Source organism: Spodoptera frugiperda, chromosome 12 (genome assembly GCF_023101765.2).
Source record: "Spodoptera frugiperda isolate SF20-4 chromosome 12, AGI-APGP_CSIRO_Sfru_2.0, whole genome shotgun sequence".
NCBI classification, from domain to species: domain Eukaryota; kingdom Metazoa; phylum Arthropoda; class Insecta; order Lepidoptera; family Noctuidae; genus Spodoptera; species Spodoptera frugiperda.
Window position 1 is genome coordinate 2,591,329 of NC_064223.1, and position 25,443 is coordinate 2,616,771.

The 25,443-nt window shown below is 36.0% G+C and overlaps 1 protein-coding gene across 4 annotated transcripts in view; it reads right to left on the reverse strand.

Annotated features, from left to right (window-relative positions):
• LOC118263056 (seminal metalloprotease 1-like) overlaps positions 1 to 25,443 on the reverse strand; it is a 418,985-nt gene that overhangs the window by 321,746 nt on the left and 71,796 nt on the right. Inside the window, exon 7 of one of the 4 annotated variants that reach the window (XM_050697575.1) lies at positions 15,289 to 15,299. The exons of the other annotated variants lie outside the window; for them this stretch is intronic. The gene's annotated coding sequence lies outside the window, so the exon portion shown is untranslated. Of the gene's footprint in view, positions 1 to 15,288; positions 15,300 to 25,443 lie in introns of those variants that run through there. 4 annotated transcript variants of the gene reach the window in all.

Consider the following 25,443-nt stretch of genomic DNA (forward strand, 5'->3'; position numbering starts at 1 on the left):
GGTAACGCCACAGAAACGTTGACGTGAAAGCCCTTGGATACGTTATTTTCTATTCTCTTTGTATGAAAGAAAGTTGGAATCCCAACTATTCACATCATGTTAGAAGAAACTAGATTAAAATGATGGAACTTAGTCTATGTTAGTAACAACTTGTTTACATAATGTTACTTATCTTTTAGTTAAAGATCAATAACTAATTTTTATTTTAATGTCCGTCTTGTACATTATTTTAAATCATTTAAACGTAGTTTTTGTGACTTTCTTATAAACCAAATACTTTGGATATAATGATTTGAAATCGCGGACGTCACTTCTAGGTACTACGTAAAGAAATTACGTATTTTCCCATTCCTAAACTTTGACTCGTTTTATCTTGTATTCCAATGTCATATAAGAAAATAAAAAAATACGGCGTCTAAATTTTTTCAATATTTTTTCTTACTTGACTTAAATAAAGTTCGCTATTTTTCAACCACATATTTGTTATCATCTTAGCTGAAAATATATACGAAAAATTAGCGATATAGGTCGTAATTAATCCTAAAAGAATTATATCTTTCTAATTTGTCCATTACATTCCTAGACAACCTCAACATTCAGTTCTTATTTGTCAAAAAACGTGAGGCTAATCCCACACAACTTAATACTTTATTAAATGTTTGCGAATTTGTTTTATGCTCTGTGGACGAGTACCACTTGTAGTTTTATTTAAAACTTATGAATGATTTCCATACTGTATATTATTATTCACTTTTGATATTCCAATTCACAGTATTACTCTTTGGCCATTAAACCTATAATAAGCGCATTCATTAACACATTCTCCAAAGCCCAATTCAAAACCCAAACTACAAACTGCAACATTAACTCAAAATATTAAATTTTGGAAGTAACATTAATGGAAATCCACAAGGATTGCTCGTTATACCGTCTGCTGTGTGGAGAACCAATGAAATCGATCGTGTATTTGCATGAAAATGTCCACAAGCAATGTGTACATACGGTTGCTTTTGTAGCGAAAATTGCGTCCGAACCAATATTATATGGAAATATGTGGCTTGAATGCGGTTCGTATTGAAATTCATTGTCCGTTCTGGATCTTGGCTTTATTTATGCAACATTGGTGTTTCAATGTGGTTATGATTGTAAAAATACTTTCTGTCGACACGGTTCTAATGGATACACGGATCTAATAGAGAGCGTTAACTAAAAATCACGGTTACTCACGTACAACCTCTCGTCTGCCGGTATATAAGATACAATAGAAAACACATTAGATTTCTCGCTTAACACCAGGGGAATGAAGATACATAATACATGGAGAAGAAACTACTAGTTTCGAACACTACTGAGTAAACCGTGTGATTTTAATTAATTTTGTGTGTCTTACAATAGTTATTATAAAAATAATATAGAATGTATAGCAAAGTGTTAGGTCCTTCAAGAGAAATTGTGCCCAGCTGAATGATCCAATAACTTCTCTCGCCAGGACGAGGCGAGAGAGAATGTCAGATTCTTACTGACTAAAAACAACCTCGTTCCAACTCCTGCTTTTCGAGCTTAGGACCCGGTAAACTCGCTAGGTAGTCCGCAGTCTCAGACGGAGATTAATTTACAGTTGCTCTCTGTAAAATACTATTTTTAACGACAATCTGATTAAGACTCCGTACTGAGCTCAATATAGTAAATAAAAACCAAGGACATAAATACTAAGCCGGCATTAAAACCCGGCAAATGTGTTTTGGCAAGCAAAATTTCTTGCTGACCATCAGTTCACCAACATTATTATGTTTACCGACCGAAAAATATTTCTCAGCTGAAAATGTCAGGATCACAAATCCAAGCAATTTTTAGCTGACCGAAGTCATGCTGACCGAATATTTACTTTGTGAACGATTCATATATTATTTAACTTAGGTCGATTATTGCATGATGTTGAACGTGAGCCCTGAATCGTAAGAGGGTAAATAAAACATTGTTTTTAAGAGTGATTTCACATACTGGTGGGGCGGCTGGGAAACTGGCTATTATTCAACGTGTAGCGGGTTAGATACCCGCACGCAGCAATGATCTACAAATTATTGTTTCGGGTTTGGGTGTCATGTGTATGTGAACATTGTAATGTTTGTAAACGCATTCACGACACAGGATAAAATCCTAGTGTGGGGTTCAATTTAAAAAAAAGTCAAAGCAAAGAAAATATTCTCTGATTGGAAGTAACATTAATCATTCAACTCGGGATTCCCCAAACCGATAGCCATGAGTGGTGATTATGGTAAAGCCCCTGTGAAGAGGAAAGTTTATGTTGCATCATATCCTAATATTTATTTTACAATAGCTTCTGCTTTTGACTAGTCCGCGAAAATTGTCGGTCTTCGAACGTGGAAGTTTTATTTCTCCATATTGAGCTTGAAAATGACATCGTATAAATTCTATTGGACCCAAATACGGCTTGGCTTAATAATTTAAGGCAGATCCCTCTATTGAGCTACTGCTGTGGTTAGCAGAATAAAACTGAAAAATAAACTTTTTTTCACGTATTCTTCCAGGATAAAGAGTAACCTATTTTATGTCCAGGGAATAAGACTATAATTATACCAAGTTTCTCGAAATCAAACCGTTATTCGTCTTCACGTGTATGCCTGAACATATATAGATACATACAAAACAAATTAATCACATGTTTGGGTTTGGTATCGATCCAGGTAACACCCTGTCTATTTATTTTTTCTAATTTTCAATGAACAGAATTGACCCTTCTACAGATTTAGTTATAGCCCGCGACTTCGTTCGTGTGGAATAGTGAACCGGTGATTTTGGTTTTTAACCACACAGTTCCCGATCTTCGCAATAGGATCTCTTCAAAAATAATGTAGAAGATATTCCAGGGAAGGTCTTCAAAAATCAACATAATGAGCTCTGCGTTTGAATTTAATAGATGTATACTCACTTAGGGCATTGAAAAAATAGTTCAAATTCGGACTTAAACTAAAGAAATATTATAATCTTTCCGAACTTAAGATGGGACTAACGGTAAAACTAAAGAATTCCGAAAGCTACGAATTACGAATTTATAACAATTAAAAAAGAAATTATATGTACAACCTATCTTATTATAATATTAAGCCAAACCAAGCTGAACTAAATAATTTAAAAGAAACGAGCTTAAATATAATTAAATAAAATAGACTTACAATTTTATTAACAAACTAACTACAGTAACTTAATAACGATATCAAACAAATACGTTAAATAATTTAACCAGGAAAACCCAAGCAAAATTTCTTAATAGACAAATACAACTCACAATTTATGAATATACGAAACAAGGACCACTGCAGACAAATGTCAATCATAAACTTATAGCACACTTTTCCACAACAGTACCGAAGCGCTCATGCCGATACCCAACATAATACTAATAATAAAAACGATAGAAAACAAATAAAACTATTATGTCCTAACTTAGGTCGATTATTGCATGATGTTAAATGTGAGCCCTCAAATCAGTAAGCGGGTTAATTAAAGCATAGTTTTTACACGTGTTTTTGTTTGGTCTATAGCATACTCAGTGTCACGGAAGCGAGTTGACATGGCGGCTTGTCGTTCTACGTGGATAAATTTAGAGCTTTGTTCAATAATGGACGTGAAAGCCGATCCATGATGGATATAGCATCCTCTTTCGATTTGCGATCGCCAGACGGTAGCAAACATGACAAAGTGACAAACAGACAAAAGCCCCTTGTAAAGGGGAAGTTTTAGTTCATCGACATAACAATACGGACTATTTTTATAATGTACAGACAGCACTTTAATATTTATTTTACAATTAAATAACAAGAATGAAACACTTAGTACTATTGTATAGTACTTTATCTATTGTACTAGAAACATAAATAGAAAACACAAACAAAGAGTGTCTATTGACCTTTAAAATTCCGTATTATAAGCACATTACGTAATAATTATGTCATTGTTAATTCTGTAGTAATTGTACCCTCATTCCAGATGAAAGGGTCCCATCCATGTCCACACAGGGTTAAACCCTAAGAGCCTGTATGGAATACTAATGGGGCCACACGTGAAAGGTCAAGCTTTCAGCCTTTCAGTACTGGAGATTGACAGTTTTATTTTGATAAAACCTAATATTATATTGCGAGACGCTCCTTGATAAAAATTTGAATTTTTGGGTTCATTGTCATGTATTTTTATTGGGTAGCCACGTGCTGACGACAATTTAGGTTTTTCTAGCTGCATGGTACATTAAAGGTACAATTCTGAGACGGGCCGCAGACTGCAACCGCACGCGACACTGTGGCTACCGGCTGCGGTTACCGCAATGCTGCCTGCGGTCGCTGTTCCAACTGCGGTTGCATGCCGTCGCTGCACAATGCACTGAACCGGGCCTCAATTATTCCAGTAGCTTCATGCGAGGCAGAACGACTGACAGACTTGCGCTGCAGTCTACGGTCGCTGCGCACCACGGCCGCATGTTACGCGTTGCGTCTGCAGGCAGCAGTGTTGCCGCGCTTGGAATCAATTTCATAGATGTTCATAGAAATAAGTGTTGTCGCTTGCAGTTTGCGGTTGCAGTTTGTAGTCTGCAGCCCGTCTGGGAATTGTACCTTTAGTTGCGTAATTTTAAATTAAGTATTACTTGATTTGATCTCCAATTGAAATTACTAAATAACAATACCCTGTTCTTAAGTCGAAATAGACACCGCGTGATATTGGTTTTGCTATCCACACAGTTCGAACTAAGTCGACCGCAGTTCCAAGCTCCCCGCTAGGAACTAAGATAATCTGGGTACATATATCACTGGCGTGGTTTGGAAAAGCACATTATGACGCTATCTACGTACAATCTACATACTCTCTTTGGTAGATTGTTATTTTGATTGAGACATGTTTGAATAGTTTTGTTTTAAACCATAACTCGCTTGTTTTGAACTAGTATTTTCCCTTTCGAAATGTTCGGTGTCTGTGTTGGATTACGATTTGTATTCAATGTTTGTTAAGTTCTCCCTCGAATAGTCATAGTGGAGCATACAAGGTGTAAACAGAACGCTCGCAAAATCCGCAAATAAGTAATGGTACTAAAAGCTCATTAAAAAAAGAATTCAGTGTTTATCTTGTACTTATAATAGTTGGCAATCAAATGCTTAAGGCTGATGTCACAGTACGCAGTCACTAAAAATGAAAACGATGCATCCGTTCGATTAGAATAAACAAACAAAAATTGCAGCGTTTTTGTTGAGAGCGTGATTCTTTTACATAACTGAAGAATACAATGAGAATACTTAATTTAGACAAGAACGTTTTTACTTCTCTTAGAATACAAATCACAAACACTTAACATAAAAACATCCCATGCAAACTATTCCCCTGAGGAATTCAACTAAATTTTACACCCGCCATTCCACCCCCACAAGATTGCCATATGCAAATATAAGTAAACAAACATTCCGCAGCGGCGTAATGGCGCGTGTCAGTATTGCCAACATAAAGGACTATTTTTATATTATTCCCTTTTGGTTTAAGAAAATACAACATGCCTGCTTCACATAAAGTAAATAACATAAAACATTTTATTATAACTTTAGTGAGACATACTAAATTAATTAGTCGCGCTGCTACTTAGTACGACAGTCGCCGTATCGTGTCGCGGAACTCTGCTCATGAATATGAGCCTCTAGCATAGATTGTAAGCTACGGACTACCTAATTAGATTTACCGGGGCTCCGGCTCGAAAAGCAGGGAGTTTCAACGGCGTGGTTTTTAGTCAGTAAGAGTCTGACACTCCCTCTCGCCTCGCCCAAGGCGGGAGAAGACAATGGATGATTTTCCCCCTTAAAAAAAAAGCATGGCTTGAAACTACTAGTCGAGTTCCTCATCAAACAGTTACGTGAGTAAGCCGATAACATAATAATTAATATAAAACATATCATAAACTCCTTTAAATCCATAAGCAGAGGTGTAATATCGATGTCAATCGATCGGAATTAGATTCAAGAGTAAGCCCCCTGATAGGAGTACTGCAAAGTGATAACTAGACAATTTCTTCGTTTGTTTATACGTCTGTCTGTTGATACCTCCTCACAATAAACTGTCCGTGGCGTGGCGACATCCGCGCTCCGCATCCGATGCACACTTGACCCAGATACTGGTGTTCAATGGGCCGTGACACTTTAAGGAAATGCACTGTCTTCCAGCCAGGAAATCAACAATCTTTGTGACTTGTGACATAGTGACATGTTTCTATATTCATTTACTAGCTGGCCCGGCGGTTTCGAACGCAAACTGATATACCTAAATAATAATAATTTACCCGCCTGCCAAGCGCGGAGATTATGGCAAACCTTCTGGTACAGAGGATAACCATAGTCCACCAGTGAACACTCATGGGTTGTTGATGATAATATCTAACCTTCTTGTCTACATCTATTTAGTCTCGAATTTCATCATCTATGATACAACGTCACGCCTTTTATCCCTGATAAATGCCCAGTAATACTTCGCCCAACCCGGGAATCGAACATGAAACCCCTTGCCCGGCAGTCGCACTTGCAACCACTCGGCTAGCGAGGCAGATCATCTTCTAACAAGCAAGAAAATCGTTTTGCTGAGAAAACAACATATTAAATGACAGATATAATTTAAATAAAGCATATTTACATAACATGAAACAAATATGTACGTTTAATTTTAATCTGAGCATATCTGTCTCCCGCCATATGAGATTTGAAGAAATATTTACTCGGTGACTGACAAACAAAGATTATATTTTGTATTAAATCTTGGATTCATTTCTCAAGATTAATTGATTTTTATATTCAAGTAAATGAGACGGTTTATCCTATTCTTATTAGTAACAGAGGGTTTGTGTTCAAATTATTTAACTCATTATACGCTTTAATATGATAGAAAATTGTGTAGTCAGTAGCAGAAAATTACCGTTTTAATTCCTTGATTTCAAAATGTTACTAGAGAAAATTTAATTATTGTTTGTTTGTTTTTAATATCCCTTGCCCCATATTAATATGGAGCAAGGGAGAAAATCCTAAGATTTTCTCCTGTATCGTGGGTGCGTTTACAAACATGCAAAGTTCATATACAGCAATATGTGGATCATACAGAGTTGCTCCGTGCGGGATTCGGACCCGCTACACGTTGCATGGCAGCCCATTGCCCAGCCACCGCCAGTGTGCAGTCAAAATATACATTTAATAAAAGTGTAGAAGTGTTAATTGAAAATTATAAAAAAAATAGTATGGGTTGTTACTAGAAAGATCGCAACGTATATCGAACCCGCTATACATTGCATGGCAGCCGATTGCCCAGCCACCACACCAACTGTGCAGTCAAAACTTACTTGTACTCATATTGTTTTGCAAAACGTACGTATGCAAAATATGACAAAGCCTTACAAAAAGTTCATAAGCATGCAGCGAAGTATTTCATGCCATGCTGCATGGAAATTAGCACTTTAAGGACTTATTCAAATGAGAAGGAAATGCCTCGATTTTTGCATTTTAAAGTCAAAAATCCGTTTGGCAGGTAAATGCTAGTGTTGCCTACAAAGCGGCATCGCTTAAATAGTTTCATGCAAAGCTTGTTTAGTGAAATATTAAGGCTTTGCTGTGCTGTAGTGAATTTTGTTAGTGATTAGATTGGTACCTATTAGTATGGTAGGTATTTACTTACAGTTTTATTAACACTAGAAGGGCCATGGCCGTCAATTTGACGGCAAAATAATTTTCATGGCTAATAACTTTTTGTCTGTATTTCAGTTTGTATTCATATTTAATGACTTTTCATAACTTATGATTGTATGAGTTTTAACTTAATAAATATAAATAAATAATGATTGATATGCGGGGTATGCTTACTCATACCTAATAAGACCGGACGCCGTCAATTTGACGGCACTTGAATACTTTGAAGTGTTATAAACAAAAGTTTTGTTTCTACCTTCTTATCTTACCTATATATTTATATGTTGTGTTTATTGACATGACTTACAGTTTCAACTGATTATTTGAAGAGAATTGTCGTGTGTTTATTTTATAATGAATTCCAATCGGCGTTCCAAACAGCTCTCGAGTTTAGAAATAGAACGAGAGTTATCGCAACTTTGTAATATTGAAGAAGATGACTCAGGTGATGAAAGTGGCAATGAATTATCAGTAACGCATTGTGATAACGAAGATGAAGACTTTCAGCTAGACCAAGAAAGTTCTACATCTGAGGATTCAGAAGCCGACATCCCAACTGAAAGTCATTTCGACAGTGAAACGCAGGACAGTAATTTACACAGCGAACGTGGTATACGTAGAAGTCGTGGCAGAAGACCTGGATCCAGCGGAAGAGCAGTGCATTCGGGAAGTATAACACGTGGTGGGAGGCAAGTCAGAACGTCATCATTACCCGAAATAGGTATGAGACAAGTGGCTAGTGATGGCACTGAATGGACGTGTATTCCTAGTTTTAGTGGTGGAACGACGGGCCGTCGAAGTCGGCAAAATGTACTGAGAGAAAACCCAGGTCCCACTCCATATGCAAAGCGGTATGTAGAATCCAAAAAAGTTATTACTTCTTGGCGTCTTTTATTCAAGAATTTATATTACGACGCATAAAGTTGTGCACTGAAACTGAAGCACGTATCAAATGTCAAGATGAATCGTGGGAAATTTCTTTAGATGAATTAGATGCTTTCATTGGACTGATTTATGCACGTGGAGCTTACAACATGAGCCATTTAGACCTAGACATTTTATGGTCCTTAGAATGGGGTCCGCCAGTTTTCAAAAATACTATGAGTAAAAATAGATTCAAAGAAATAATAAAATATTTACGATTTGATTTGAGAAGCACGCGTAATACACTGTAAGAGCTGGAACACGAAGATGGCCAGTCCACGTCTTCTATAATATTCTAGATTTGGCCGCCATAAATTCATGGATTATTTATCGCCAAGTTACAGGTGAAAACATTTCTCGTCATAATTATATTCTACAACTTGTAAGTGAACTTCGCGCAGAGTACGTGAATAAAAAACAAAGTGCATCAGCTTTTCAACGTTTGGATAACATAACTATTGAAGAAGAACAGCCTTCTACATCACAAAAAAGACGACAATGTCAAATTAATTCAAAATGTAAAAAGAACCGCACTTGTGACTTATGTACTATTTGCCAGAAAGCTGTTTGTGGTCAATGTGTAAAAAAAGTATTTAAAAAAATTATTTGTAATAAATGTTTTATGTAACTAATCAAAGTATTTAATTAAAAGCATTAATTAAAATTCGTAATTTTGTTTTTATGACACACATAGGTACATATTTCAATCATATTTTCTCCGTAATTATCATATACCGTCAATTTGACGGTCGCGGTCTTTGAAGGTATGCAATTTCCCCGACCCTTCTAGTGTTAAACTATAATTCCTTTTTTTCTGAAGGGAGAAAATCATCCAATGACTTATCCTGCCTAGGGCGAGGCGAGAGGAAATGTTCGACTCTTACTGACTTAACATCACCCCGTTCCTACTCCTGTTCTTCGAGCCGGAGCTCCGGTAACCTGAGTCTTCCGCGGCAACCTATCGAGTATCACCCCACCTGTGTTGGTCTAATGGCTCTATGAGGCGCGCGCGGAACGCGACGCTCGAGTCTAGTTCTGGTTGTGTGAACTACCCTTGCTCCTCGTCTGCAGGCCCATACTATAATACCTTTTTTTTTTTGAAGTGGATCATCATCCAACGTCTTCTCGTAACAAACATGATGTTCCTATAAAAGCGACGGTACATAAGCTAATGATTTATTCACGTCCAAAGTCAAAGAGAATTCTAATGTGAAGAGGAAGCAACTAATCTAAAGAAAACGGAAAACCATTTAACTTTAACATACAGACGCAATTAAGATGTTAAAATAAATCCTAATTAAAATCTTACGCGTTCTGGGGTAAGGGGTACTTCAAAGTAGGGGTAAGGGGGATGGGGTAACAGGGTCAGTCCCTCTCTATAGAAACGTTTACGGAGTTTGTTTTACCGTGCGGTCCCGGTGGACTGCCGCTGGGTTTCAAAAGACTATGTTATAAGCTATCAGAGGGTAATATTGGATATTTCTTTGCTCAAATGGTTGCAAAAGGGAATACCGAGTTGCTAAGCAACGTTTGATTCGAGTTCAAGGTCTGAATAAAGAAATGTTATTAGATTTTTTGGTATTTGAATCTTATTTATTGGTAAAGAGTTTGGTATAGATTTGCGAAATAGGTAAAAGTAAGTAATTGGAGGTTTTGAAGTCAAAATATAAATTATACTTTAGTTTAATCATTTTAGTTTTAAATTTTAGTAAGTTGTACACATTTATTTGTTAGTTTTATATTTCTTCTCAGAGTAGTCCGATAGGAAATGCCGGCCTCATCTAGTTATTTAAGAGATTTGACGTGTAAAAGAGTTACATTGTTACCTATTTTCAAAAATAAATATCATTTGTCATTTATCATTATAGTAATAGTTGTTTAATGAATATTTTGTTAACTAATAAATAAAAAAAATACACTTTCCTTCTACAAATTAAATTGAACACTATATACCTACCTTCCAATAGTCTTTATCACGAGAATACAAGGAAGTCTTCTCAGTCAGCAGCAACAATGAAAATCTCGTAACTTAGACCACACCAGCGAAATACATTCGTAGTTGGAGAATAGTTTTAAAACAATATTTAAGTTAAACTGCTTGGTATCCAGTAGTGAGGAAGTAATACGCGGTATATTACGGCAACTAACGCGTTTGTGCATCTGATAGCTACGAGTTTTATAAGCGTTCTGCTTGCATTCGTTTCTATTTCTTTATAGATTTCTCACCCTCTATTACATGGGACTTATAACACAATTGGTGAAAACGGGATGTACATTGTATAGCGGTATTATGTGCCGTAATGTGCACCTCTGGCTACCCCTCTAGGGATTAAAGGCGTGACGTTGCACGTTGTGAGATTATTAATAACTGTAAACCTTCCAATTCACATTTGCAACAGAACAAATTCCAACAATAACGACAAAATAAAGAACAAGAAACACAAGGTAAAATATAAACAATAACAGCAGTCGTATTTATTTATCATTTAACACTTGGTGTACCGGAACGCAGATGCACGCAAGACACAATCTGTTTTCTATTGCTTCTTATGTACCGGCTACGAAAGGTTAATCACCTTCAGGAAAAGTATGACCAAATCCACTCAACGATCGGATAGCCAAACTACTCAAAAACAATTTTCTAAATCACCACCAAAAAAAAACTAACTGGGGCATCTCTATACTTAAACTTCATCATACTATCAACATAACTATCGTATAGGGTGTTAAGTGCTTAGCACAATCTTAGCCTAACCTAACAAGAAACTACAAACAAGATATAACCTACATTGCCTTAACATAACCTGCCCAAACTAGGTCTAGTACCAACATTACCAATATAATAGCGCAAAGCTTTTAAAACTTAGACACATGGTGTAACAACCCTTGCTCATAACAACTAACACACTCTCACAACCCATGCTTTTACCATAGAACCACAAAACATACTCCAGAGAGGAAGTTCCAGAGTATCTGGTTATGTTATGACCTTGAAAAGTTTGCTTCGCTAATTATGAAGCTGTGACTTCCGTACTAATTAGCAATTACCGCGCCTGCGTGAGAAGGACAGAGGTAGCGTTTCAAAGGAGGTCGTTTAAATGATAATGTTAGCGTCTGGCACTGGTTTAATGAGGCCTGACTGAAATAATAGGATTTAATTATTGTGGATTCTGTTATTGTGATTGGTTATTTGGTTTGAAATTAAAAATGTTTAGAGATAATTATTGTAGTTGCAGATCAGATATATCACTACTACCACCTATAGTCATAGTCAAAGTCAAAATTATGTTTATCAAATAGACCAGGAATGCACTTTTGAACGTCAAATAATGTCATCATAATCATCTTGTACGGTTTTACAGGAAGTTTATCTTTCGTTTAAAATAATTTGGTAACAAAACGAATTTTAGTGATTTTTAAAACGCTCCAAGCTAATTTTTTAATGCAGAAATAATTAAAATCCTGACTATTTGTATGTATTTTCAACCTTTTTATCAAGTTATACTATGTAGAATATCAAAGTATACGAATCCAACATATTTCGTGTCTATTTTTAAAACTATCTAGTTATCAAAAATATTTCCAATTCAATCTGTACTTGATCGACGTTCAATTTTTGAACAGCATCGCCAATATTGATGAACGGTGCGGCGCCCTGCAGAGAGTTTCCAACAAAATTTACTCATCTAAAGTCTAGACTCTGAATTTAATGACCTAAAATAAATAGCATCGACTCCCGCTGCACAAAATTTACAGAACTGACTTCGACAGTTTAATTTAGTTTTGATATTTACTTTAAAATGGTGGAAAATGAACTTTCATTTTCAATATTTAATGTAGCCTGCGGAATTATGCAGTTTCATTTCATCAAGTCAAATACAAATTTTGTTGGAAATAACTGACTGCTTTTTCATCTGGTGATTGTTTTGATTGTCCACTTGACTTTGGTTCAACGCATTGTTAATGCAAAGTAGAAGATACTAATGTGTCTTCTGTACCACATCACTTCTTCGTAGGTACTGATGACTGTTGATGAAGCAAAAAAGGTGTGCAAGAATCGAAGCAATTGGCGTTACATAGTCTCTATCAACCCCATGGAAGGACAAGCGTGAGGTTATGTAAAATGTACTACGAAAGCAATATATTGTCTAACAAAATACCTTATGGGAATTAGGAATTTAAGGGTTGTTCGGTTATCAGGGATTGGAAAGGAGGGTAATAAGGCTTCCGGTAACCTCACTCACACAACAAAACACAGCGCAACCGTTGTTTCACGTCGGTTTTTTCTGTGTGGCCGTAGTATCACTACGGTCGAGCCAACCAATTAATGTCGAAGCATGGCTATCCCACACTTACCACCTTCACTAACAATATCGGGCATTCCACACGTAGGTACATTAGATATAGCATTTTGACATAAGCTCCATACAAACTCCATACAAATTATGTCAAAATTATATCTACGTTATTGAAACTGACCGTAAAACAAATAAGTGTGTTCTAATTTCACCCACTTTCCAGCATTGACACCATAATAACACAACACCTACTAATACCAACATAACAATAAATCAATATGACTTTGTAATCACCAACAAACATTAAGTAAGGACTTTAATGGGTCAAAGTTCAGTCTTCCGACAGCCTGACGTCTGACCTTAAATCCATAAACTTGACATTACATCTGGTCGTCAGTGTCAGAAGTTTGGATGAAGGGCCTACTGAGCCCTGTAAAGTAATTACAAATCAAAACTTGGTTATTATTAACATTAATAAGTAATTTGGTGTGTTTAGCTTTCAGTCAACTTTGAGGTCATGTGGGTGGTTAAAAGGGTAATGGGCTATGTGAGTTACAAAAATTCAATAATTGTTTTTTTTTTAAACATTGCCTCAAACTAGGATTTGTCTCCTGTGTCGTGGGTGTGATTACAAACGTATTCACATACACATCACACTCAGACCCACAACAATCTGTGGATCACATAAACAGCTCCGTACGAGAATCGAACCCGCTACACGTTGCGCAGCAACAGGCTGCCCAGCCACCGCGCCAACCGTGCAGTTACTAAAGAGACAATCATTATACAAAATACGATAATCATGTTCTTGAAATTAACTCGCAGTTTTCATCCCAATCCAAAAGCCAAAGGACTAAACAATTGTCTGAAAAGAAAATTAAACAAAACCTCTACATTCACCTTGAACATTTTAATAAAGTTTATGACTGAGGTTTTCAGTTTATCGGACATTGTCAGTCAATTATGACATTAAAGTCCTGAAGACTTGTTTCATCCATTGATTTCTGTACCCCTAGTACGAGTTTGAACGAAAACGAAACGAGAGCGCGTTCGGCGCTTTGTTTGGCCGGCTCGAATGAACCAACCAATAACAGCGCCGATCACGCTCTCGTTTCGATCTCGTTGAACGTAAAATAAACTCATACTAAGGGTACTGAACGTTAATAAACTTCTCTAATTCACTCTTCAAAGAAAACTTTCGAGTCTTCAGAATCCCTTGGGAACTACCTTCGACTTTTTATCTTAGCTGATCGTAAACTCGCAGCACCTTTATTTTAACATAACAAGGAAAGACTACAGCTTCGTTCAGTTTCTTTTCCACATCAACAGCGTATAAGTGGCCGCTGCTGACCAAAGGCCTCTTCCTACACGGAGAAAGTTTAAATAAACATCCCACCTTAACAAAAGTGTACCACATGCTTAATTATATCCCAAAAAAAACAACACTTTACTGGTTCTGCACTCTATCTTCCCTCTTCATTTTCAAGGAAAATGTCTTAATTTCTTTATCCGACTGTTCCTACGAACCCTTGGAAACATTTTAGTTTCGTCCGCTAATCCTTTTCTTTTCCTTAACAAATGACTGTGTAATGAATGTAATGAATCAGATTAAACGTCGCCTCTTTGTTTTTCGTATTCTAGTTAGAATAAAATGGCGTCCAGGTTTCAGGTATTTAATTTAATTTATCATTTATTATATTTTCGGTAATGTAATGATCATTACAAAAGGATTTGAAACATGGTTAATAAATTTTATTATAACTTTCGTGAGACATACTAAATTAATTATTATGTTATCAGCTTACGCGACTATCGCGCTGCTACAATCGCCGCGCTGTGTTGCGGAATGCTGCTGCTAATGAATGTGAGCCTCTAGTATGGCTTGAACCTAATAATATCTCATTTTGACTCTATAGTTAAGAAAATTAAGTGACTACATGATCTGCACGCTTTCTTGAACGATACCGTGGCACACTCTAAAATGTAAGGTAATACCGTCATGATATGGCGTTTACACTTCATGGAAAGTTTACAGGCAGGCAGTATTTATTCTTGCATGAAATTTTGAAACTCGATGAAATATGCTACGAGAGTGTTGACCTGTCATTAGTAATTAATGCTTAGCCCAGTTTGGTCTATATTTAGGTGATCATATTTCAGTCGTTTAGGCAGCTATGGTGTGACCTGTGCCTAGGTAATACCTAACAAGTTTACATTTTGACAGTATTTTGCTAGAATCTCAATCGAATGTTAGATTATGTGTGTAGAATTATATTAAAGACTCTAACCGAAAAATTTACTCCAGCTCTTACTATAATTTCTTAAAATAATCAGAAACTTAAAATACAGACAAAGATTTTAATAAAAGCTCAAACTTTTACACCTACTGTTGTCTTTTTGCATCACCCTAAGGTAGACTGTTTCAACGTACATAAAGTATAAAATAAATAAATAATAAGTTCGTCAACTGCAAAAACTCCAACTGAATCCTTAAAAATGAACTAAACTGGCAATAAACAAACAGCTCATTCATTACTTTTCCCCGTTCATCAATTCATTCGTAACCTTGACTTTCTTCGCAAGGCCATAACAATTTCCAAAGGAAATATTTTTTCCTTTCCGCCAAGTACTTGGCAAGTGCTAAGCACTCGATATCTCTTTCACTCCTCTAAATAACCCTTGGCAGTCAGCTAAGGTATCATCTGTAATAAAATATGGCGGCATAAACAAAAAGAAATGGATACTCTTTGTAAGTAAGTATTAGTGTTTCGGGAAATGTATAGAGTAGTTATTGCGACTGCCATACAAGGGGTCTCGGGTTCAGTTCCCGTGTCGGGCAATGTACTACTGGGTTTTTTTCGGTTGTTCGAAAATTTCGCAGAAGGAGCACGGAGTCTGGAATTCTGCCCGGTATATGGCAATAGGTTCACCCCTAATGCATGAGACTTATAACACTAATGGTGAGAAGTGAGTGTACATTATACAGTGGCATTACGCGCCGAAATATGCACCTCTTCCTACCCCTTCGAGGATAAAAGGCATGACGTTGCGCTCTATGGAGTAGTCTTTTGTTTTATGTGTAGGGATATATTGTGGTGTTGAGGTCACCATGGTAACGAGTAATAACACTACTCAACAAATTTTCAACTTTTAATTTTATCTGAGTTTTCATTATGTGATTATTATTCCTTGCCACTGATATTATAAAAATATATAAAGAAGCACTTTCCATCACATCTCAATTTCCAGATATACAGCTATGTCCGAAACTACAAAGTTATCATGATTATATTCTTGTTTTAATTTAAATGGTGTGGTTTTTTTGGAGTGACTGGCTGTCCTCTTGTACTCAGATGCTGGGGTATCTCTAAGAAGGCTCCAGCAGTAATCTGCGAGCATAGCAGGCTCCCATCGACCTTGAAAACGTTTCTCAAATGCAGAAACATCTTGATGAAAGCGTTCTCGGTGTTCGTCACTGACTGACCCCATATTGTCAGGGAAAAAATCTAAATTTGAATGAAGAAAATGCAGTTTTAATAACATATTGCATCCCATTTTATGGTAGTAGTCCAACAAAATATCTATTTTATCGCGAAAACCTTGTTACCAAGGAAATTTTTCGTAACATCGACAAAATCTTGAATTAGTTTATTTATGTCTGGACCTACGAAAACACCCTCTTTGATTTCCGCGTCACTAAATTTAGGAAACTTTTGCTTGAGAAACTGGAATACAGAACCGTCTTCGCTTAATGTTTTAACAAAATTTTTTATAAGTCCCAATTTGATGTGCAATGCCGGTAAAATGATTTTATCTGGCTCAACCAAAGGATCAAATTTAATGTTTTTTTGTCCCACAACTATAGAGTGACGTGATGGCCAATCTTTTTTTATAAAATGTAGTGATCACGCACGTCTTGGCGTACCAAATGGCATTTTTTTCGTAGTTCCCTTAAACCAACCATTCAGATTCGTATAACATCTTAAACAGCATACTTTAACCACCCACAGCTTGTCTTGATTTCTTCCGTCACGGTTAAAATAAGCTCGATAGGCCTGTTTAATTAAGTCAGACAGAGGCTTTTTTTTCGATTTTGGCGTAAATTCTCTACAAACATAGCAAAATAAATCAGGACTATAAACACACACTCGTGATATTTTAGAAAACAGTTATTAAACTAACGAATGCACTAAGTTCCATCCGCAATAGTTATAAATTTCATGACTAGCCGTAATTTAACTATTGAAGGTCGGTAAAAAAATAAAAAGTCCTATATCTCCACTTCTAGATGTGATATCAAAATAAAATGCCTATAGTTATTTATCATAAGGCAACCCTATTATGAAATAATACAAACTGGGTCAGATATTTTTTTTGTGTTGAATAGTGTAACAGTCGTGATTATTGTATAGGTTGATAAAATTTCGCAATTAAATTTCTTAAGTGTAATTTTCTTAAATTTCTAAAGCCTTGCTTCAGCCGAATGGCCCGACTCACCGAAGTGATACCACGGCCTCACAGTAAAGGAACGTGAAACAACGCTTGCTTTGTGTGAGTGAGGTCCAATTACCCTCATTCCCAATCTTCCCAATCCCGACTTCCCTTAAATTCCTAGCCCCCAAAAGGCCGGCAACGCACTTGTAAAGCCTGGGCGGCGGCGATAGCTTACCAGCTCTGCTCGTTTACCGGCTTATACCATAAAAAATGCACTTTGCTTTTGCAATGCTTTTTTCATCTTGATTCTTTTGAGACAAAGATGTCTTATCTAGGTCGGTATGTCAATAATATTCTCCTCTTCCAAGTAATGAAGCTCTTCATATTCAATAAAAACATTTAGCTCAATCGACCATGCATCAATAAGAACCATTTCATTTGACTCCAATAGCGTCTTTATTTCTTGAGCAATAAAAATCATTTTCACAAATCAAAAGCTGTGTAAATCATAGAAATATTATCCTGAAATCATACTACATGTCATGAATACGGTATGTCCAAAATGATGTGTTGTGTCTATATTTCCCTTCTAATTTCTGAGCACGTACTACGTTTGGGCTCAAATCTTTGCGAAGAAAACAAAATTTGATAAATAATGGTTCCCTAGACGCGATAGTCACGTTTTGCAGTAAAAAGAAAACATTATACTTACTTATTTCCTTTTTTATATTGTACGGGAGAAGTTTTGTGAGAATTGTTATGTAGTTTTGTTTTTATTTTTGCATTTGAATTTAGTCAAAAGTATTATTTTGTTCGGTAGATGTTAAGTACCTTCTGCAACCTGCTATGAAAGAAGGGCACAAAAAAATATGACATAATTTATTTTTAAAAGTTTTGAAAAGGAAACTATTTGATTGATTTCAAAACTATAAGTGTGTAACGAACGATAAATTTCCAAACTTAATCAGCTATCATTTTCTGAGAAGAACTCTGCAAGAGTTAAATTGATACTTGCCGTTGGTAATTTTCGAACCCACACCACCATGCATGAGAATCGGGCGTCTTAAACCTCTGAGCCACCAAAAATTTCTACGAAAGAAAGGCACAAAAAAATTAAGATTATATTTTAAAACGTCGGCAAAAGAAACATTTTGACTGGTTTAAAAACTACAAGTACATAACGAAAACAAGTAAAGCAATAAATATTCTCTCCACTTAATCCCCAGCAAGGAAAATCTAAACCCAACTCCTGCATTTTAAAGACGTTGCTAAGTAACCGTACCTATATGTCACGCGGTGGCCAGGCACACAACTAATGTTCTAGCTCGGTTACATCGCACCAACCTTGCACATAACTAATGAACCTGGATTAACTGGCTTCCTTAACTACTGGGTGCAATTAAATCTTGAAATATTTAGTCTTAGAAACCTTCTATTTTAAAGGATTATTGTTTTGGATAAGCATATTTAGACAGCACTGAGTAACCGTGAAAGAAAACATTGTAATGGGCCTATAATTTCTAATTATAAGTCCGAAATCACCAACCCGCATTGAGCAAGCGTGGTGATTAAGGGTTCCCTCTATCTGGCAGAATTTTAATGCTCCGAAATTTGTTTGGCATAACACACCTGGCAGAATCTTCTTTAAACAAATATACATATGGCATAAAAATCATTTAATATTATTATTGTTTTGCCGAATGTTTATATGTCCGAATTTACAAAGGCATACTTTTAAGATGGTAGAATTTTATTTGGCACTAGCTTTTGCCCGCGACTTCGTTCGCGTGGAATAGTGACTTCCGGCAAATTTTTGGTTTTAACCACATAGTTCCCGATCTCGCGGGATCTCTTCAAAAATGAGATGTGGAAGATATTCCAGGGAACTCTTCAAAAATCAACATAATGAGCTCTGCGTTTGAATTTAATAGATGTATACTCACTTAGGGCATTGAAAAAATAGTTTAAAAACGGACTTAAACTAACTTAAAACTAAAGAAAGCTACGAATTACGAATTTATAACAATTAAAAAAGAAACTATATTACAACCTATCCTCTATGCTATAATAACCAAGCTTAAACTAAATAATTTAAAAGAAACGACTTAAATCTAATCTAATTAATTTATAAATTAGACTTACAATTTTATTAAAAAAACTAACTACAGTAACTACTAATAATCGATATCAAACTAAACCTACGTTAAATAGTTTAACCAAAAAACCAGGAAAACCCAACAAATAAACTTATTAATTGACAAATACAACGAAACCAATTTAGAATATACGAAACAGCAGGACCACTACAGACAAATAATCATACGACTGATAATACACTTTTTCTACGATAGTACCGAAGCGCTCGGCCGATACCCAACCAAATGAATGTAACGAAACCATAGCGCGATCTATTTCGATCCCAACGCCATCTATCGAGGATAAAGACAACTTGGATTATTTATTTATACTCCGTTCGGGCATTTTCTTTGTACTAAAAGTTTAATTATATTGATATTATTTTTTTCATACCTTTTTACTATTTATTTACTTTTTTCGATGAATTAAAACAATAACATGAACCGAAGTCGTGTAACGATCGACATAGAATTATCTATACTCCGTTAGAGCATTTTCTTTGTACTAAATGTTTTATTATATTGATATTATTTTTTTCATACCTTTTTACTATTTATTTACTTTTTTTCGATAAATTAAAACAATAACATGAACCGAAGTCGTGTAACGATCGACATAGAATTATTTATAAATAATTTATTTCTTATTTTTATTTTTTGATTTTTGAAATAAAAATATATCTATGTCCTTTCTAAGGTTCTAAACTATATCTGTACCAAATTTCAACCAAATCCGTCAAATAGTTGCGGAGATTAATGGTATAAGCATAGAATGTTCGACGTGATTCTTTAATTTGACATAACTTTTTTATTTATGAACCGATTGACATGAAACAAACACTAAATGTAAATTTAAGCATCCCACAATATATTCGTGAAAACCGCATCCAACTCGGATCAGCCGTTTCTGAGATTAGCGCGCACAGACGAACAGACAAACAGACAAACAGACAAACAGACAAACAGACAAAAAAAAAGTTAATTACATTTTTGGGTTCGACATCGACATAACAATAACCCCTGCTATTTTTTTTATTTTTATTTTCAATGTACAGACAGCACTTTTCTACGATTTTATTATATGTATAGATAATTACGTTTAGCAAAGCTTAATTTTGCATAATTTTGTTTCACATAACGTTTATTTAGAGCGACGATTGTTTGGCGTAATTTCACTTGGCATATTAAGAAGATGGTAGAATAAAAGTTAGTAAAGTGACAGAACCGAATCGCTGCAGAACCGACTGCACGTAGTCTTGTCTGCCCTACCCCTAGAGTGCAATTTAAAATCGCGTAGGCGCGGAGGGGCGAGGCGGCCCGCGGGCTGAGGAGCAGGCGGCTATGAGCGAGCCGCCGCGGCTGAGGCTGGCCGGCGAAGCCGGCCAACAAGCCGAAGCTGCGGTGGTGAGCGAAAGCCGTCTGCGACGATTAGCGCGCGTGGGGCCGCCGGAGCCCCGCAGCGCCGGAGCCGTGACGGAAACCATGCTTGCTTGCATGCTGTTTGCTTGCTGCATGCTTGCATGCTTGCTTGCATGCTGCATGGTTGCTTGCATGCTGCATGCTGCATGGTTGCTTGCATGCTGCATGCTTGCTTGCATGCTGCATGGTTGCTTGCATGCTGCATGCTTGTTTGCTTGCTTGTTGCAAGCCTGCTTGTATGATGCATGCTTGCGTGATAGATGAGTCTTTCAATTATTATGTCATGCTTGCTTGCTTGCTTGCATGCATGCTACATGCTTGCTTGTTGCAAGCCTGCTTGCATGATGCATGCTTGCGTGATAGATGAGTCTTTCAATTATTATGGATATTAAAAGTATGCCAAAAGACGATTCTAACTGTGAACATTCTGAGATATGATGGTTCTACTTTTTAATTATTATGGTTATGAAATTTATGCCAAAAGACGATTCTGACAGTGAACATTCTGCAATACGATGGTTCTACCTTTCAATTATTATGCGTATCAATTTATGCCTAAAGATGATTCTGACTTACAAAATTATGCGTATTTAATGTATTGCAAATGATGGTATACCAAATGATTTTCTGCGAAATGAAGTTTCTGCCATGCGTTGTTATGCAAAATAAAATTATGACCAAAAAAATTCTACTAATAAAGGTAGACCCGGTGATTAATGCTCAAACCCTCTCCAAGCGAGAAGCGGACTTTGATCAACAGTGGCCACATTTAGACATAAAATGTGGGTATGTTACAGGTTATGTATCTGGCCAAGTAGATGCGCAAACAAAAACAAAACTAACCACGCATACACAAAAAAATATCTAAAAATCGAATATTATTTTGTTTTACTCGAAAATTATTCTAGTACGAGTTTGCTTTTCGTTGGACGAAAACGCGTTCGGCGCTCTGATTGACCAGTTTGAATAAACCAACCAATCAGAGCGCCGAACGCGCTTTCATTTCGATTACTTTAAACGTAAAGCAAACTCGTACTAAGGGTACAGTTCCTTCTTCTATATCTCACTTTTGAAGTGTCCAAATTAATAATACTAGTAATACCTTTGTCTATCTGTTACAAGTTTTGACATTTACTCCTGTCTTTAAATTTTGAGACAGCCGAACAGACAGCGCGAAATCTTAATAGTATCATTGAACCCTTTCAGAACTGAACCTTAAAACGAATAAAAAAATATTTAACATAACATAAACATTACGTGAATATTTCTTTTACGAAACAGAGACGGATTCGACACACAGGGGAATGATTTATTTCTAAAAATGTGCTCCATTTTTCCAAACTAAAATTTTTTCATGTTTGAGCTGGTGAACCAAGGATAAAGGAAACTGGACGTAATTACTCCATGACTTATATTTTAACAACGCACTCCTTTTTAAAAGGCCAGCAACGCACCTGTGACTCCTCTGGTGTTGCGGGTGTCCATGGGCGACGCTGACCGCTTACCATCAAGAGACCCGTCTGCTTGTTTGCCCCGTATTCCATAAAAAAATAGTACAAAAAGTGGAAATAGCATCGTATTATTTATGGGGCAAATTCATAGAAAATATTAAAAGGGTGGATACAGTATGTAGTTGCCCCTTTGCGGAAAAACATGGATAATATTATATCATTATGTTTATGCAGTACCTCTTTCACGCTTCATTGGGCTAAGTGCTCACTCAATGTTTCCTTATTAAGATGTAGATACACATATGTGTGTAATTTATTATGTTCCTGCACATTACCATCAGAATTTCAGTCATGAAGAAGTAAAATGTCTATAAAATCGAATATTCTATTTCCAAAACGAACATTGAATTGAAAATTTTCAATTCAATCCCGAAGATCAACTTACTACAAACATTTTATTAGATTTTTTTCGGAATATTTGTAAAGTTCTAACTTTTACTTGATTAAATAAGGCACTTACTTAAGTAAATAAATAAATACCCTTTTCTTTATATTAAATTCTTGAACAAACGTGAGTTAAATAACTTTATAAATGAAACCTAAAAGGCTAAGTTTAATTTAGTAATTCTTATATAAATATATGTTTGACTCTGACATTTAGAATAATATTTATTTAACGCTTTGTTACGTTTTGCTTATACAAGATGTAAACGGAAGGCTCCCAAACGCCACCAACAGGAGAATTTAGATTATTAAAGTACGGAATCCAATGTTTTTTTATGTAATAGTATAGTGGTAATCAACTGTTTAAGGCTGATGTTGCATGAATAACACGAAATCAAAAACGATTAAAATTATTAAACCAATAAAATTTTGTAGCGTATTTCGGGAGCATTCCGTTTACACTCTGTATATTACATACATTTCTTTAATTTATTTATACATTTTATATGTAAGACCACACATAGCTCCAAACAAGTCGTTAAACCGATAACAAATAAAACTTCCTCACTCTTTACTCCAACCCTCATAAAACATCAACTTTAAGAAAATCGTTATCTACAAAGGTCCTTAGCTTCTCTCTTTGAACTTAAGCCATTGACACACTTTACACCATAGAACACGGTCGTTTGCCTTCCGTTACCCATGCACCCTTACCTACACACACTGACTTACGTAATCTCGATACTTGATATTCTGATCGCTCATCAAAATCTATGCATCTCCCTCCCTCCCTGTGTTAGCTGCAGGCGTCCCACAGGGAGCGATATTGGGGCCACTACATTACTCCCGATGAAACCCTCGTTACAAGGATTCGCACTCAGACTATTACAATTCTATGACGTGTTATGATATTGTTGTGTCGAATCGGTCAATGACCTGTCCTCTTTCAGTGTTTTCAGTAAGTGATAGTTCGTGTTTGTTTTGAGGTTAGGTATTAACTTCGCAATACGTTGTGTGACATGAGTTGCCAAAGTGATAGGTCTAGTTATTAGTTTTTTTTCTTGTTAAAGAAAAGTAAATGTTAATGTTAGTGTGTTGTTAAGAGCTAGAATTTCAGCAACATTGTACCACGGAATAAATCTATTGAAAACTTTTATTAGTTATAGAATATTTTGGCATCCTACTAGAAGCATAAAACTTTAGTAGTGACATGTCATGTTGTTTAACTTTAAATATACAGTACAAATAGATAATTCGTAAATTATTTCAACTTTTATAAAAGCTAGAAATATATGTTTTTTCTTGTGCTTTCCAAAGCCGTCATAAGAAGGCCTATCACTAAAGGGTTCAATTATATCGTTGAGTTTTGGTACTATAAATGTATAAATCACCCTGTATAAATCAGCATTATACAAAAACTAATAAATATTTTTTTCTTCATTCGTCTTGTATTCACAAGTACAACCGCAAAGCATGCACAATTCTTCTACCTTCATCTTTAATCTTTAACTAAAACATTAACACGTCCATTATTTTATATTTTTATTAACAAAAAATAATAATTGTAGTTTATGAGCCATTATTTTCATTAAAACGTGTAATGGCTGCACAACACCCATTAGTTGGGAACATTAGTTACTGAGACTGCGGCAAAGGAAGCTTTTTAAAGTAATTTACTAACTTTGCTGACACATAGCTTAAAACTATAATAGGGATGATGACAAACACAAACAATTCAAACAACAGTTTAACTTCTGTACAGCATTAAGAAAACAAAACTTTTTTCCTTGAACCATTCAACAAATTGTCTACAAACTGTCCAACGTTTAACAGAGGACCGATTTGTCGAAACAACTTTGGACAAAAAACGTAATGGAAGGCGTAAACCGAATGTCGTTGTGACGAAACCCTAATATGTGGGGGGATTGACTGAGCTTAGACTGAAAATTGTGAACGCCATGTGATAAATGGCGTGATCCAGGAAATAGTAATATGGGTTCCTTCATTCCATACAATCTGGAGAAACAAGATTATTAACTGATGGTAAGCAATCGCTAACGCCTATGGACACAAAAACACCAGAGGCGTTACAAGTGCGTTGCTGGCCTTTTGGGGGTTAGGAATTTAAAGGTTGTTGGGGAATTGGGAATTGGGAAAATTGGGGAGGGGGTAATTGGGTCTCCGGTAACCTCACTCACACAACGCAAGCTTTGTTTCACGTCGGATTTCTGTGAGGCCGTGGTATCACTCTGGTCAAGCCAAGCTAAGTCAAGCCACTATGGCCAAGTCAAGCTTCGGCACTAATGTGCGAAGCGAAGCTTGACTCTCTCACACTTAAAATAAAAAATTAATACCTTTCAATCACACTTTTCACTGTAAATTTTTATAAATAGTTATGCTAATTGAGTCTCGTTACATTAGCGTAAGCCTATTACCATATACCGGGCAAAACCTAAATTCCGGGATATTACTGAGAAAACTCCATAACTCTTTAACCGACCCGGAAACACAAGCTAGCGACCAACAAGTCGATTTACTATCAGATACCTACCAACTCGATAAAATAGATAACCTACCAAACTACTACGATATAACATTTTTGATATCCATTACTGGTAGTAAA